General features: G+C 43.9%; 1 long non-coding RNA gene across 2 annotated transcripts; it reads right to left on the bottom strand.

Moving 5' to 3' along the window:
• Positions 1-4,178: 4,178 nt before the first annotated feature.
• Positions 4,179-12,290, bottom strand: LOC147022233 (uncharacterized). Of its 2 annotated transcripts, none has more exons than XR_015060644.1 (6): positions 12,230-12,290; positions 8,469-8,671; positions 5,563-5,726; positions 4,741-4,846; positions 4,532-4,590; positions 4,179-4,273 (listed from the first exon to the last, which is right to left on the bottom strand). It is a non-coding gene; the product is annotated as an uncharacterized LOC147022233 (long non-coding RNA). The 2 variants fall into 2 exon arrangements; XR_015060643.1 differs by having other exon boundaries at positions 4,249-4,367.
• Positions 12,291-15,109: the final 2,819 nt, after the last annotated feature.

Genomic DNA, 15,109 nt, shown 5'->3' with positions numbered 1-15,109 from the left:
ACTTTGTGTAGCCAGCAATGTTTCAACTTTCATTCTAAGTTCGATGATGCTGCAGGCAAGTTCGTCTCTTGTCAAGGTGTCAGGGTAAACCAAGACTCTGCGACCGTGGCTTCGGACGAAATGGAGTGACTCACCAAACTCACTCTCCAATTTTCGACGCATATGTGTCTTCGTTGAGTCGCTGATCTCGTTGAAACCGTACAAGTTCATCAGTGAAATTAAAGGGGATGTCAAATCAGTGAGGTGCAGAACCTTTGGATTTGGAAATATTTCTTTCCTGATGAAGTCAAATAACTCTTTGTAAGCGGTAGTTTCAGCTGATTCATGGAGAGTTTCTGCTGATGCCTTACTGGTTGCAGCAATTCCACTGTCCGAGGTAGTCGATGCCTTTGTATACTGCTGGTAGCAGGACCTATGGTAATGTGCTTCAGCTGCAACAATCTCTTGACTGACTATGCTAAGAATCTTATTGTCCATTTTTCGCACAGCAGCTTGTCTGATGGCTGTGTCCGCTCGCAGCTGTTTACACTGCACAAGGGTTTCCTTAGAACGCTGTCCTTTCAAATATTTTGCAACTTTATCACAAAATATGCACTTTGCCTTGTACATGCGGGATGAGACAGCCCCTTGCCTAGGTGTCCCATGTCGGCTGGGTTGCTCGTGTATGTCTGTTTTCTCACATTTAGTCCATTGAGATCCTTTTTGTTGGTAAACACAGAACGGCACCTGCGATGATATTTCACTGGCACAATCTCTCCTTCGGATAAACCTTTTGCAGCAGATAATGTTTTCCATGACCTCGAATTTCTGCAGCCTTTAACAGAGTTGTCCATGAACCGAAATCTATTGGTGACACAAGATCAGTGTCGTCATCAGTGCAGTGGATAACACAGTTGGTACGTGGCCACTTTGGGGGAGGCAATGACTCTTCCATGATCAGTCAGTCACCTGAAAAGAAAAAAAGATGTAAAAACACTGTAATATTTAAAAACACTTCACAATGGTTTCTCCACAAAATTACCGTTGCCATGGAAACGTCATTCTAGTTCAAGTTATTGGTTGCCATAAGAGAGAATTCATACAAATTGTTAGCCAAAATGGACTTTTGATATATGGTACGATTGAAAAATCTTTAAAACCAAAGACTTCTCAAAATCTCTGCTTTGACAATTCTATCGAGGAATGCTATTGAATAGTTGATGGTTTCACCCTAAAACGAGATAGTTTGTTGACAACCTGCCCTATACATTGAAATAAACAACTTTCTGTGTGCATCGGGGTGGTTTTAGCCTTCAGATCTCTGAAAAATATTATTTCACTTGCAAGCTACAGTATGAATATTTCAACTTTTACCGTCAAAAATCGTGTTTACCCACAAAATTGATCGTTTCCATGGCAACGCCAATCTATTTGAACGAGGTAACTCATACAACCTATACTTGTACATGTAAAGTGATACATAAATACATGTAGACTTTGGATACTCTGTGAAGTTGATAAAATAAATCTTATCTCAAAAAACGGGATTTTCTTTCAGATTAGCAAGAAATGCAATTCAAAATGTGATGTTTTTACCCTAAAACGATATATTTATCTTAAACCTACCCTCATACTATGGAATTTAAAAACTGCCTTGATGCATCGGGATGTGTTTATCGTTTAAATGGTTCAAAAATCATTTCTCATTTCAGAGATATGAATTTTTTAAGTTTCACTATCAAAAACCATGTTTTTTTTTACCCTAAAATGGTTGTTGCCATGGTAACCGGCGATTAAAACCCAACACAAAGCACACCAAAATGGTTGTATTTTACATAGCTATGGTAAACATATACATAGCATTCGGATAACTCTGCTCTTTGTGTGTTCACTCCCCCCCCCCCCATTGTAAACAAATCCCCTCTTGTTGAATGTCCCAGCTCGTCCTTGTCCTTTCTGTCATTGGTTTGCCGCGCTGCGAACGGGAATTAGGAGGCCTCATTGTTGCCGTAATTGTGAAATTGGCCCGACAGGATTCTGGTACTCTCCGCTCGGGGTACGACTTGGATCCGGCTCGGTAATGGCCCGGATCGCGCAGATCCTGCCGAGGGTGAATTTCCCCGGTAGGTTGGATGACGTGGGTATTTAGGTATATTGAAATTGTCAGTTGACCCTATCCGACATGGTCAACCTATTGGTGATCTTTGGTCCGATAAGGGACCCGTGATCTTTCGGATTTATCGGAAAGGTACAACCTAAATTCTGGGTGTTCGGTGGACCTGACTCTACTGCTCCCTCGAGCGATCGTGCTCGCCACCGAGACCCGGTCCCCAAACAATATCACGTCATGTGTCGGAGTTCAGTGAATCTGTGTTGTTGGAAGCATAAAAGTCTTGCCAGATGGATGTGAGACTTGGACTCTGACCAGGAATCTGAGGCGAAGACTTAATTCCTTTGGTAGCAGGACTCTTCGGGGAATGCTTGGATATCGCTGGTCGGACTTTGTGTCCAACAAGCGGTTGCTGAGAGACTCAAATGAGATTTGTTACCTGCATAGTCTGTGAGCGTCAGCTGTGGCTGTATGGACATGTGGCTCGTTTTCCTGATACTGATCCTGCTCACCAGATTCTGTCAGCAAGGGAGCCTTGTGAGCGGAGGAGGCCAATGGGCCGACCCCATGTCTCATGCTTTCAGCAGGTTGATCAGCATCTTCAGGAGATAGGGATGGGCCAGAGGCATCTACCTGGTGGATGGCCAGACGGAGGCAATTGGAGTTCCGGCGGAAAGTGGACGCAGCGACGCGCTACTCCAGCGCATGCTCCCATACCTGACTTGACCTGACCTGACCTGACCTGACCTGACCTGGCATCCGATGACAGTGCCACATTGAAAGTCACTGAGCTCTTCAGTACAGTCCATTCCACTGCCAATGTTTGTCTATGGAGATTGCATGGCTGTGTGCTTGATTTTATACATCTGTCAGCAATGGGTGTGGCTAAAATAGCCGAATCCACTCATTGGAAGGGGTGTCCGCACACTTTTAGCCATGTAGTGTATATATTGGATATGCATCTTTGAGCCCCTTTTTCAGTTTAAGCGTTCACTTCTTGGGAGAGAAGGACATGTTGAATTTCCAAGCATTCTTTCTGGATTTTGTGGCCTTTTTAGATCAACTTGGAGTTTTAAGTGTTCGTGATAGTCCTTGTTATTAATATTTTGTACAGTTGGTTATTTTCCATCTATAATGCAAAGATGATTCAAAATAAACAATTATTTGATATTTAAGGCTGGATGGAAGCTCAATTCCACACATAATGTGGTAAATCAAGGTCGTGTTTTGTGATGAATATGGATCATTTGATAAACCTCCAGAAAAGTTCAAAACAAGGTCCTTATCACACTTCCCTCCTTATTCAATCATCCCTCCTTGATGTCTGAAACATCGAGACTTGAGCTTCTTCAATAACTTGTCCAAGCTCTCAGAAAGTCCTTTCCACTTCACGGGAATCTTCTACTGGAATTGAGGGTGAGAAATTGAGACTGCGGTGAGAAAAATTCACACAAATTGTCTTTACGTCACTATTGCTGTTCCTATCAGGAAACAATGCACTCAAACACACCTGGCACAGTGTAATCCATTACGGAAATGCAAAATTAAAAACCTGAAACAAGCGTGACGTGTCAACAAAAAGAGAAGCAAATGTTCGGCTGTGACTGATAAAATCAGTTTTAAAACAGAGAACTTCAAGAAAGAATAATTTGAAACTCGCCTGCCTGTTACAGTGTTGCTTGGGAAGAAAAGAAAAAAAAGTTTAAAGATTTCTACAGTAAAAACAACAATTTCTTTTTTTGCCATAGAAATCCATTCATTCATTGAAGGAAGGAGTGAGGGGAGAGGGGAGTGGGGGAGAGGTAAGCGAGAGGGGTCAGAGGGAGGGAAGTGAGGGGTGAGAGGGAGGGGATGTGAGGGGGATAGGCAGGGGAAGAGGGAGAGGGCAAGAGAGAGGGGAGGAGGAGGGGGGAGGAGGAGGAGGTACTGCAAAGTTAGACCGCTTCTCGAAGGGGTTTATTTTTTAATAAATATATCAGGTAATTGTTCTATTTTTATATTTAAACGTATGAGTACTTGCATATAACTCATGAACCAAAACAAAGGGTAACATCATCAGTAAAAAGCAAAATACAACACGTGAAGGTTTACCAGAGCACCGACATGGTGGGTGTATGATTTTCCAAATTACGATTGCCGGTGGAGTCATACCAACTGTCCAGCCAATGGGGTTTCACAGGAACGCTACAGACCCATGCACACAGACAGCTTCATCAACATTTCTAATATATCGGATTTCTTGTGCAGCTTCTCGCCAACACAACAGGAGGTTTTGAAGCTGTTTTTACCATGTGAAGAAGATAGAAAATGAGGAGAGTCTCACAGCTGGTCCGCATGTCAAACAATTTCAAAAGCTGTCTAAAAACAGAAACTCGACTGGGTTTTGGAATTCAGGAAAGAAAACTTGTCAACAACAATTAATATTAAAAACACGGAACGAACCATTTCGATGTCATGTTAAAAGTGTCGGAAGAGTCGAGGCTGCTATTCATCTGGCTCGCCTGTGTGGAGACAATAATAAGTGTGATGACACATTGTGGAAAATCATGGTTTTATTTTGTGATTAACAAGAACCTTTGAATACTCCTCCAGAGAAACTCGAGTACAAATAAGGTACTCATCAAATTCCCCTGATTATTCAATCCTCCCACCTTGACATCTTAAACATCGAGGCTTGAGTCTCTTAAAGAACCTGCGCGGGCATTGCCAAGTTCCTCTGCGCGTCACCTGAATCTCCTGTGAGGGTTTGGGTGTCTCCTCGAGTGGAAACAAAAATCACATGAATTATCTTAAAAACGAACACTGTACTCAGCAAGAACGATACAATCACACAGCTCCGGCATTCACGTATTACCCTCACGAGAGGGTATTGTATTTGGGTCCATTTGTTACTTTGTCTGTCTGTCGACACAAAATGTGCTCTTTTAGGCCACAAACACCACCTGGTGCTCGCCATTGTTACATACATGTTATCATTTTTCTCTATAAAGTGTGGTGCCTCGAAAAAGTATGACAATTAGAATGTGAGCACGTCTTTAAAGTACGTTCGATGAGAATGAAAGTCTGTCTATAAAGGATGTACTATTAACATTGTGTGTAACGTCTACAAAATATACATGATCGGAACGTGAATCCATACAATGAATCAGGAAAGGTCTGTTTGGCCGCTGTATTAACATAATCATACGTCGGTCGTGAATACACCATCTCTGAACCACACAAACACAAACACACCAACACACAAAACAAGTCTTGGTGAGAGTCTGCAATTTCTGATTGCTCTTTCGAGTTCCATTTTAAAAATGCATAACAACAAAAAACATCAAAACTATCACGAAGAAGAGATGAAAATGTTCTGTTGTTTTTGATCAATTTACTTTGAAATCTTCAGCAGAAAAATCTAAAATGCTTCACAGCTTCACATCACAACACAACAATCATTAATTCACCACCATGAAGTACAAGGTGCTTACCTCTTCCTGGACAGGTAATGATACCGATTCTGATTCTGGATTGCCATGCACACCATCACTTCTGAAAATATGTATTGATTCAATGTTCTCATAATTCATTTCCATTCCAGCAACTCCTTCATGGACTCTTTTCTTTTCAGCAACAACCTTTGGAGGGCAGGATTCTGAGAAGAGGTCGAATGAGAACAAAAACAAAATTACAGGAGTGAGAATTCCTTTACATGTGATATTTTCTCAATCTAAAAATGGCAAAACTCTGTGAAAAATTGATGAAACGCTGTGAAACTCGAACTTCTTCTGCAACTTATCATAATAAAGCCATGCACAAAGTTTCAGGTGAATATGTTAAAGGGTATGAGGAGAAAAGGCTGAAAAATCACAGGTGGGACGGACAGACAGAGAGAAAACGTGTTGTCCCCTCCGGTGAACGAGCATGGAGTTTTTATTTATCATAAATTCTCATCAAGATGATTGCACACACTCAGGTGATGTGATCACATCATTATCATTGCTGAATTTCAAAATAAGATTTCACTTCAAACACTCAATGTCTCCATGAAGTGGACATTTACAGCGACACCTCCATGTCACAGAGGAAGAAACAGCATCATGACAAAATCTCTGATGTGAGGACAAGGTTCACCAAAGAACTTGAACCTCACGAATCTATCAACGAGCCACCCGGTCATCATCACTCCTGCATCTTATGACCTGATCAGATGTATTTTAAGATATCGATACCATCCCGGCTTTTAACACATATCTCTACAAGTTGATCAATTCTTATATTGAGAGCCCTGTTAAGTGTAGCCATTGCAGGTACACTCAACAAAAGCAAGTCAGTCATTGAAGTTCTTTCAATAAAAAAAGGGTTTTTCTTTAATTTTTGCTGAAGACGTGAAATATGGAAGACGAAAAAAACTCATCAGGGGAAAAATTGGGATCCTCAATGGCAAATTAAACAAATGATGAGTGATGATGCATGGCTTGCATTTTGATGGGGCCGATCGGCCTCGCCCCCGTGATTGACCCGGTGGTCGATTTTCAGGGGGTCTTTTTATCGGCCTCGTAAAATTAAGCTGTGAAAAAAAAGAAAAATAAAACCTAAGATTACCTGTATGGCAAAACAAAATACCTTTGTTCAACACCATTGGTCTCCTTTTGGACGCGAGAAGCGGACAATGACATGGTTGAAGCCATCTCCACAGATGATGAGAATATTGTTGTGTTGGACTTATCTTCAGGTAGCTCAGGGGATGAATCTCTTTCACAATTATCTGATGAGTCTGATGACAGTGACTTTTGGAGGTTTCTGCCTGAAGATTTACATCAATACTAAACATACTAAAGTTCATTAGTATTTGGTAGAATGTACTGAACACATGTATCTGTTATGTTTCTGGACTGGAGAGAGAGATACTTGTAGATAAATTAGTTTTGTTGAGACAAAAATGCATCAATAAACTCATTAAATTTGCGACTGTTCAGATTTTCTTTTTGGGTCATATAGTTTTGCAGCGAATAAAGTTTTAAATTTGTTATGAGAATAAATCTTTTGACATTGTTACTATGTTACTAGTGGATCCAAGTGTGGACATTCAAGTACAACCTACATGACAAGGTAATGGCAGTGAAAAGTCAAGATTTATCCCCATGTACATGTTGAACATAGTGGGCTAGTCCAGGGGGAGAAATGGGTTGGACTTGTGTACGTAATACTTGAATGGTCCCAGTTCAATGGCATACATGTAATGTATTGTACCGGCACATCATTCATGCAAATTATTCAGAACATTTGTCATTACAGGTAATAATCCACAACAACAAAGACAACTTAGTTCTTATACTTTTTAATGAAAAGGATTGTGGGAAAGTACTGTGCTTGAGCAGAAAGTTCTGTTTCTCAGAACTTTGTGTTTGGCCCCAAGAAGGGCCGTTTAAGGTACATTTTGAAATTACATAGCTAGGATTAGGCTCAGTTTATTCAGATTCTTTGGCAGTTCAGTTTGTACGGACATTGGTCAATTTGGACCACATGTTAAAACTATTTACAAAAATAGCACCGCAAAGCGGGCGTAACCGCTCAGCCCCTTGACGCAAACCAATTTCAAGATGGTGGCCATATTGAAAATCGCAGCACGGCGCACGCACGCACGCACACACAACACCAGATCAAGTGCGAGTAGAAAAAAAAGAAGAAAAAAAAGAAAAGCAGAGCACCCCATCTGTGATGTCATTTGACATTTATTTTTGCTTTGCAAAATAAAATAAAAAATAAAATCAATCTGTCAAGCCATTCTCAAGTTGTTGTCCGGAAACCAAATTCAAGATGGCTGCCCTAGCCGCCATATTGGATATCGGATTGTGCTGTATATCGAAAGGAACCTTCCTCAAACCACCCCCATTATACCCCCATGAAAATAAAATCAATCTGTCAAACGGTTCTCAAGTTATTGTCCGGAAACCAAATTCAAGATGGCTGCCCTAGCCGCCATATTGGATATCGGATTGTGCTGTATATCGAAAGGAGCCTTCCTCTAACCACCCCCATTATACCGCCATGAAAATAAAATCAATCTGTCAAACCGTTCTCAAGTTATTGTCCAGAAACCAAATTCAAGATGGCTGCCCTAGCCGCCATATTGGATATCGCTTCGCACTGAATATCGAAAGGAAACTTCCTCTACCCAGCCCCAACACAAACTGCAAAAATGGATTTAATCGGACAAGGCGTTCTCCTCGAAATTGATGGAAACCAAAAGTTGACAGACGCCCGGACGGACGCCCGGACAACGCCTATGACGACAATACCCCTAAGCCAATTCTGGCTGAGTGGTAAAAACGAATTCACAAGATTTCGAAGCAATTTTAAAATCAGCCCCGTGGGCAAAAATCAACCCACTCACCCCACATGACGAGGCCGATTTATCAGTCCTGTCCGATTTTGAAAATGCAAGAACTGATGTTCATTCCTTCATGAAGAGAAGGCAAGCTATCGCCGGCACCATGGCCAAGTTCCAACTTCCTTCCAAAACTACTGCAAGGAAGGCGACGGAAAACGACCAAGTATAACCCTTGCTCAGGAAGCTGTTTCGATGGCACCGACGCTCTGTGATGAGCGTGGACCATCAGTAAAAGAGGGAGATAGAGAGAGACGGAGAGATCAGACAATGAAGTCCACAATTGGCATCCCATAACATTCAAGGCAACAGAGAGGGTGTGTGGTGAGAAAAGAAATCAGGCAATTGCTGACAGAAAACAAAAATCAGGCAGGAAGTGTGAAGGAGGTAGCATGGGGAAGATGTCAAATGTCAACAATGTGTCAGTGATAGGGTTTAGCAGTGAAGTGTAAAGGATGAGTCATTGAGAGTGAACACTGAAAAAATAGGGGGTCTGGGGTTCCAGATCATGACCTCTCCTCTGCCGTTGGGTTGTGTTATTGGGCTGAATGCTCATTACAAACTGGTGGGAATGGCTCTTTCCTTGGTCTTTTTCCTTGTCGGCCTTACACCTGCAGCTTTCAAACGACTCTCATCTCCGAGCAACACTTTGATCCTGTTTTTTTTTTTTTAATCTCCTTGACTATCTAGCTTGAGCAGTTATGAAAGTCTGTGAGGGTCAGACCAATGAAAGATCTTGGTTGGTCAGAATCCCAGGTGCCTTTTAGGTCTTGCGACGACTGGGACATTGTCGTCCATCCTGTTTATCAACACCTTTGAGGACATGAAGGACATGAGGACAACACCTTTGGGTTCTATGAAGCAGTTTCTGATTGGGTAAAATAGGGGCAATGGATGTGGTATATCTCGATTTTCAGAAGGTATTTGATAAGGCACCACAAAGAAAGTGGTCAGACATAGTAAGGTGAGGGCTTGCGGAGTGGTTCGTCAGGTGACTGACTGAATTGAAAGCCGCCATGGTGATAGGAAGCATCAAGTAGTTATGACTGACAGGATATAAGTCGTGGGGTATCCCAGGGTTCGGTATTTGGACCATTATTATTCAAAATTTACTTCGATTTGTCCCGTGGTGTTCGGTGTTGGGTTATTAATTTGCAGATGGCATAAAGCTTTGACGTCAGGTAGAGAGCGGAGAGGGAGGTGATCAGATTTTAAAAAGTCAAGATGTTTTCAAACATTGAGCAACAGATTGGGAGATTCAGTTTAACCCTTTGAAGCCTGAGCTCCTTGGACTTTTGGCTTCCCCACCCTGGGCTCCCTGGAGAAAAATCTGGCCGTTCCGGTATGTGGAGGTTTGAATAGCGGCTGGAAAAACGGCCGCTCAGGTTCAAAGTTTTAACATAAACAAATGTGAGGTGCTGGGGATGGGTAAGAATCATAAAAGTGTGGATTACATGCTATAAGGAGCAATCTTGGAACGTGTTGCACACGAGAGGGATCTGGGGGTGGTAATAGATATGGGGGTGGGGGTAAGCAGACTGGGCAGTGCCAGGTGGGTCGAGCAAATAGGGTTTTTGTTTGTATTTACAGGGGGTTAAATTATTAATCAAAAAAGGTGGTTTTAACATTTTATCGGAGTTTAGTGAGGTCTCATCTGAAGAAGGACTTGACTGCCTCAGAGAGGGGTCAGTGTACAATGACAATATTGATTCTGTGACTCAATAGACTAAGCTATGAACAGCGAATGAAGGAGACAGGACTTGAGACATTAGAAAGGAGATTACAAAGGGATCTCACAGAGATTTTTCTTTTTTTCTGCACAGGAGTGGGCTCAGACAAGAGCAAGGTTTGTCTAATAGTGGGCCAAAAATCAAGGCAAAAAACAAATAGAATAAGAGGAAAGGGAGGATGGGAGGACACACTGAAATGAGCAAGAAAAGATGGTTGGTGATCAGATAGGTTATTCATGCAGGAACAAAACTGGGCCCAAAACACTGCCTTGGGGAACTCCAGCCTCCATTGGAAGAGGGAAGGAGAGGGTTCCATTGATGTCAACCCACTGACTGTGTGAAAGTCAAGAGTCCAGGAAAGAAGGCGGCCTCCTATCACAAAGCCAGAGAGCTGTGAAAACAATACAGGATGACAGACTGCATCAAATGCCCGAGATATATCCAGAGAGACGGTCCGAATTAGAGATTTGGTACCTCCAAGTACTACTCAGATTGGAGAAGAAGCATATCCGGAGTTGAGGGACCAGGACGGAATCCAAACTGATGGTTGGAGATCAAGTTGTTTGAAAGCAGGATGGACTGGAACACAGCAATAATGATGGATTCCATGACTTTGCTTGCAATTGTAAACAAGCTCACTGGCCTATCATTGGTAGGGTCTGTTTTTATCCCTTTCTTGGAGATGGTAGTGATGTTTGCTGACGTTGAAACAGAGGGGTGGGTGCCAAAGGAGAAGGACAGACTGAACAGTGCAGATGGAAGGGAAGCAACACCAGATTTTAGGATTTGAGAACATGGACACCGATGCCATGAGGGCCCAAAACCGAAGCAGGGTCAAGGCCGGAGTGCACTTTCTCTGCCTTCTCGGGTGAGTAGCGTACAAAGGAAAAGTGAGGGTTGGTATGTCGGTGTGCCACAGGGACAGGACAGGATGGGTTAGAAACCCAAGATTTGGAGGCAAAGACAGAGTTTGGACATTCTGCCCTTCCTTTTGCAGTTACACCAGTTGAGGTGATTGGGGGCAGTGGAGGGGGGGGTGATAAAAGGGGAGCAAACACCAGAGAAGACTTGACAAAGCACCACCATGACTTGGAGGAAGGAGATGAGCTTGAGAGTTCAGCCTTGAGATTTGTAACTTCATTATTTCGAGCTTTGCCCAGGATGAAAACATATTTGTTGCAAGCCTTAAGGAATAAGTGAAAGCTTCCCTTCATCAGATGAACTTTCCAAACTGAGAAAAGACGCTGTGAAGAGAGGGCATATTGAAGTCCCATCGTTTGGCTCGTGTGAACAACCATATCCTGCATTGGTTGAGGTTGTTCCCTTATAATAGCCAGATAATTAAGACCTTTCAAAGAAAGTGACGTGAAGTTTGCTTGAATTAAACTGTTTGCTTGAATCAATTGATCTGGAGATGTTGTGCAGGCTTAATGGACCATATTGCCTCCTTCTTCATCAAAGTTCCTTGTGTTTCTTTTGTGTGTGTATCCCAGTGAACAAGATTCATTGCAAAGAGATTCCTCTTCCAGCAAGTCAATTCTCCCAAATATTTAGAAAATGTGATAAAACTATATGTTTTTGACAATTGTAATGGAAAAGGAACAGCCATGACTTTGTCTGCAGAAAATCCACCTTTGTGATTTCATGCTTTAGGAGAGTCACAGAAAGGATCAAATGATGATCAAATCATGCGTGCACCAACTTCTGAAAATTACTTCTCGATTGTGACTGAGTTGACCGATTCCTGCTATCACGGAGAAAACATGGCTGTCACTGAAATTCACTCCAAAATGGACAGTGGGGAAAATAGCGCCACCTCTGGTGGAAGCCGGTGTTACACATCTTGTTCATTTATCTTATGATTCGTTTTCATCAATAAAAATTTCTTACAAAAATGACAAAGTGCTTTTTCCAAGACTGACGCAGTACATTACCCACCCAAGGTGGGCTGAGAAAGACACTCCGGCTCGGAGGGCAGGAGTGCTCGCTTGTATTTCCAATTATGCATCCATCGAAAAACCTGAGAGCACAACTTACCATTGACGCCGTTACATTTACCGTTGTTTCTTCAAGGTGTTCCTGGAAAATTCTAAAACCGTGGGTGGTCCACTATTTCCTGAAGACAAAACGTTGTACAATAAAGTTTTGGAATCACAGAAAAACACCGCATAACCTTTCAACCCCCCCCCCAAAATACCACAGCAAGAACACAACACAAGATCGGCGGCCCAGACCGGACTACAGAACTCGTTTGTGGATTCAAAATAAAATCTCCAAAATTTCCTCTCATTGTGGTCACCAACCTGCATGGAGATCCTCTGCTGCATTTTCACAAATCATGGACAACAAGAGGGAGGGACATGATTTTCTCAGCATTGCTGGAGGATGATATGGAGTAAACTCTTCGAAGGGTGACTCGATTTTCTGTAATGAGATGGTACAGGTACCAAATGATTCATCAACGTCTATAGGTAACGTTCACACTCACCTTGAGCAACAAAAAAAAACACGATGCAAGAAGCCACACTCCAATTATATCCAAGATGATTTTCAAAGGAAAAAATGAAATGTTCTCTTTCTTTAAAATCTTGGCTCAAGAAAAACTTTACTCAGGTGGGAACAAATTTGGGTAAATAAAAAAAAATTAAATTGAGGAAATTAATCAAAAGGAAGGTGTGGGATGTGAGGTTCATCCCACAGATCGGCAAGCAGCAGCCTCTTCACCCTCTGCAGATGTGGATAAAATCACAAGCTGGTCCAACACATGGAACAGGTCTTTCAATCCTGGCAAATCTCACACTCTCACTGTGTCTCTCTGAAAGGACCATCTGAAAGGACCATCTGGAACCCCCCCACCCCCACCCCCATCCACTTTCTCAACAATCCTCTTGAAAAAGTCCTTCCATTCAAGCTTCTGGGTCTCACGATCTGCCATGATCTTTCCTGGGAAAGCAACATTTCCAATCTGGCCTTCAAAGCCAGTCGACGACTGGGCATCCTCCATCGTGCAACATCCTTCCTTGGCACACCTGAGCTCCTGACCATATTCAAAGCTTTTTGTCCACATCCTAATGGAGGACTGCTCTCCCCTCTGGGCTGGTGCTCCTGCGTCTCACCTTTCTCGGATTCACGCTGTGGAAACCAAGGCATTTAGGAGCATTGGTATCTCCCACAATGAAGCTAAGTCAGTGGGTCACTAACTCTCTCACCACAAGCAGGTCAGTGGTCTTTCTGTCTTCTACCATCTCCTCTCCAGCCTCGCCCCCCCCCCCTGCTCTTTCAGAGACATGCCCCCCCCCCCTCTTATTTCCACAGGATGCTCAAGGTCAGCCCTCACCCCCCTTCTTGTAAAACTACCAAAATTAAGAATCACTACTCACATTCACTCTTTCATTCCTCTTTTTTCCTGCCTTTGGAACAAATTCCTCCAGTCTCTTCAATCCCACTCTTCCCTCCAGGTCTACAAAACAGCTGTTCAGCACCATCTCATATCATCTTCCCCCATCCAAAACCACGATCTTTTCAACCCCTGCTCATCCATCGCAAACCCACCTCCTTCAAATTCCTGCTTTCCTTCCTGAAAGTCCCAATCATGTGGGGACCTGTAAGTTCCTGTTGTGTCCATCTTGTTTGCTCTGTGTGCCCTGTTTTGTCATTACCTCTCTCCCACCCTTGTTGTCTCCTGCTCCCCTTGCTGTACGTTCTGTGTGTTCACTCTCACTGTAGCCTCGACAGGGTATATTGAAAAAAAAGGTAGGTTATGGAATTACGAATGGAATGAGAAGATCATTTCAGAAAAGTTTTGATGGGAAAAGGGAGGGGGATTGGATGGGGTGTGTTCAGAGCATTTTGGGAAGGAAAGGGAATGAGGTGAAAATTTTGCCTCATTTTTGGAAATAATTAATAGAGTGTACGAGGTGCGGTGGGACGCAAGAAGCACGTGGGCCACCATCTACTCCGCTTTATTGCGCGACCAGAAGCACAGTCTTCCCACCCCTAGCGGGCGAGGCATGATATACGAAAACCCAATCACGTGACACAGCACACTCCTCCCCTCGTAAAAAAAAGACCCGTCACACGATGAAAAGACAATCACAACATGACCATCTGAAACCCATCAACACTCATAATCCTCCAAGTACCGCGGCCGCACCCTGACCCGCCTCGGATGGGCAGCGCCACCAGACAGCCTAGGCTCAGACGCCTCCCGGCTCGGCCGAGGTGACACCCTCGCCGGACTCGCACTTTCCGCAACACCAGCCACCCCCGACCGCCCAGCCTGCTCGACGTCCCCGGGTAGGACGGCATCAGGCGAAGACCCCCTTGGCGTCGGCCCAACCAGCCCCGGCGACACGTCAGGTGCCGGCGATACTACCGGTGGGGGTGCCGCATCGTTCGGCCTGGGGAGGGTGACGGGTGGGGGGGGGGTGATGCTGAACAGCGATCATGCATTTGGTCCACGTGCCGCTTCCACACATCCCCACCATCAGTCCGCACCATGCAATTCGCCGGCCCCAGCACCACAGAGACCACCGCCGGCACCCATTTGGACCCGTGGAAATAATCGCGTACCATTAGCCGCTGCCCCACCTCGAAGCTGCGCAGCCGCGCCGGACGCGACATCGCCCCACTCCCCGACCCTCCAGGTCGCAGCAAATCCAGCCTGGACCGCAAAGCCCATCCATAAAGACGAATGGCAGGCGAATCACCCGTGACAGGATGAACTGCGTTCCTGTAATGGAGCAAAAAGACATCGACCACCGTCTGCACAGGTGCAACACCCCCCCTGCGCAAAGCCCGCTTCAACATCTTGACAAACGACTCAGCTTGGCCATTCGTCTCAGGATGATACGGTGCGGACCTTAGGTGTCGAATACCATTCTGGCGCATAAACTCATCAAATACACCCGCGATGAA

The sequence above is a fragment of the Eptatretus burgeri genome, chromosome 8, assembly GCF_056783735.1.
Source record: "Eptatretus burgeri isolate ZD-2024b chromosome 8, Ebu_testis_v1, whole genome shotgun sequence".
NCBI lineage: Eukaryota > Metazoa > Chordata > Myxini > Myxiniformes > Myxinidae > Eptatretus > Eptatretus burgeri.
Note: the sequence above shows the minus strand (reverse complement) of the source record. Positions and strands in the feature narration are given on the sequence as shown.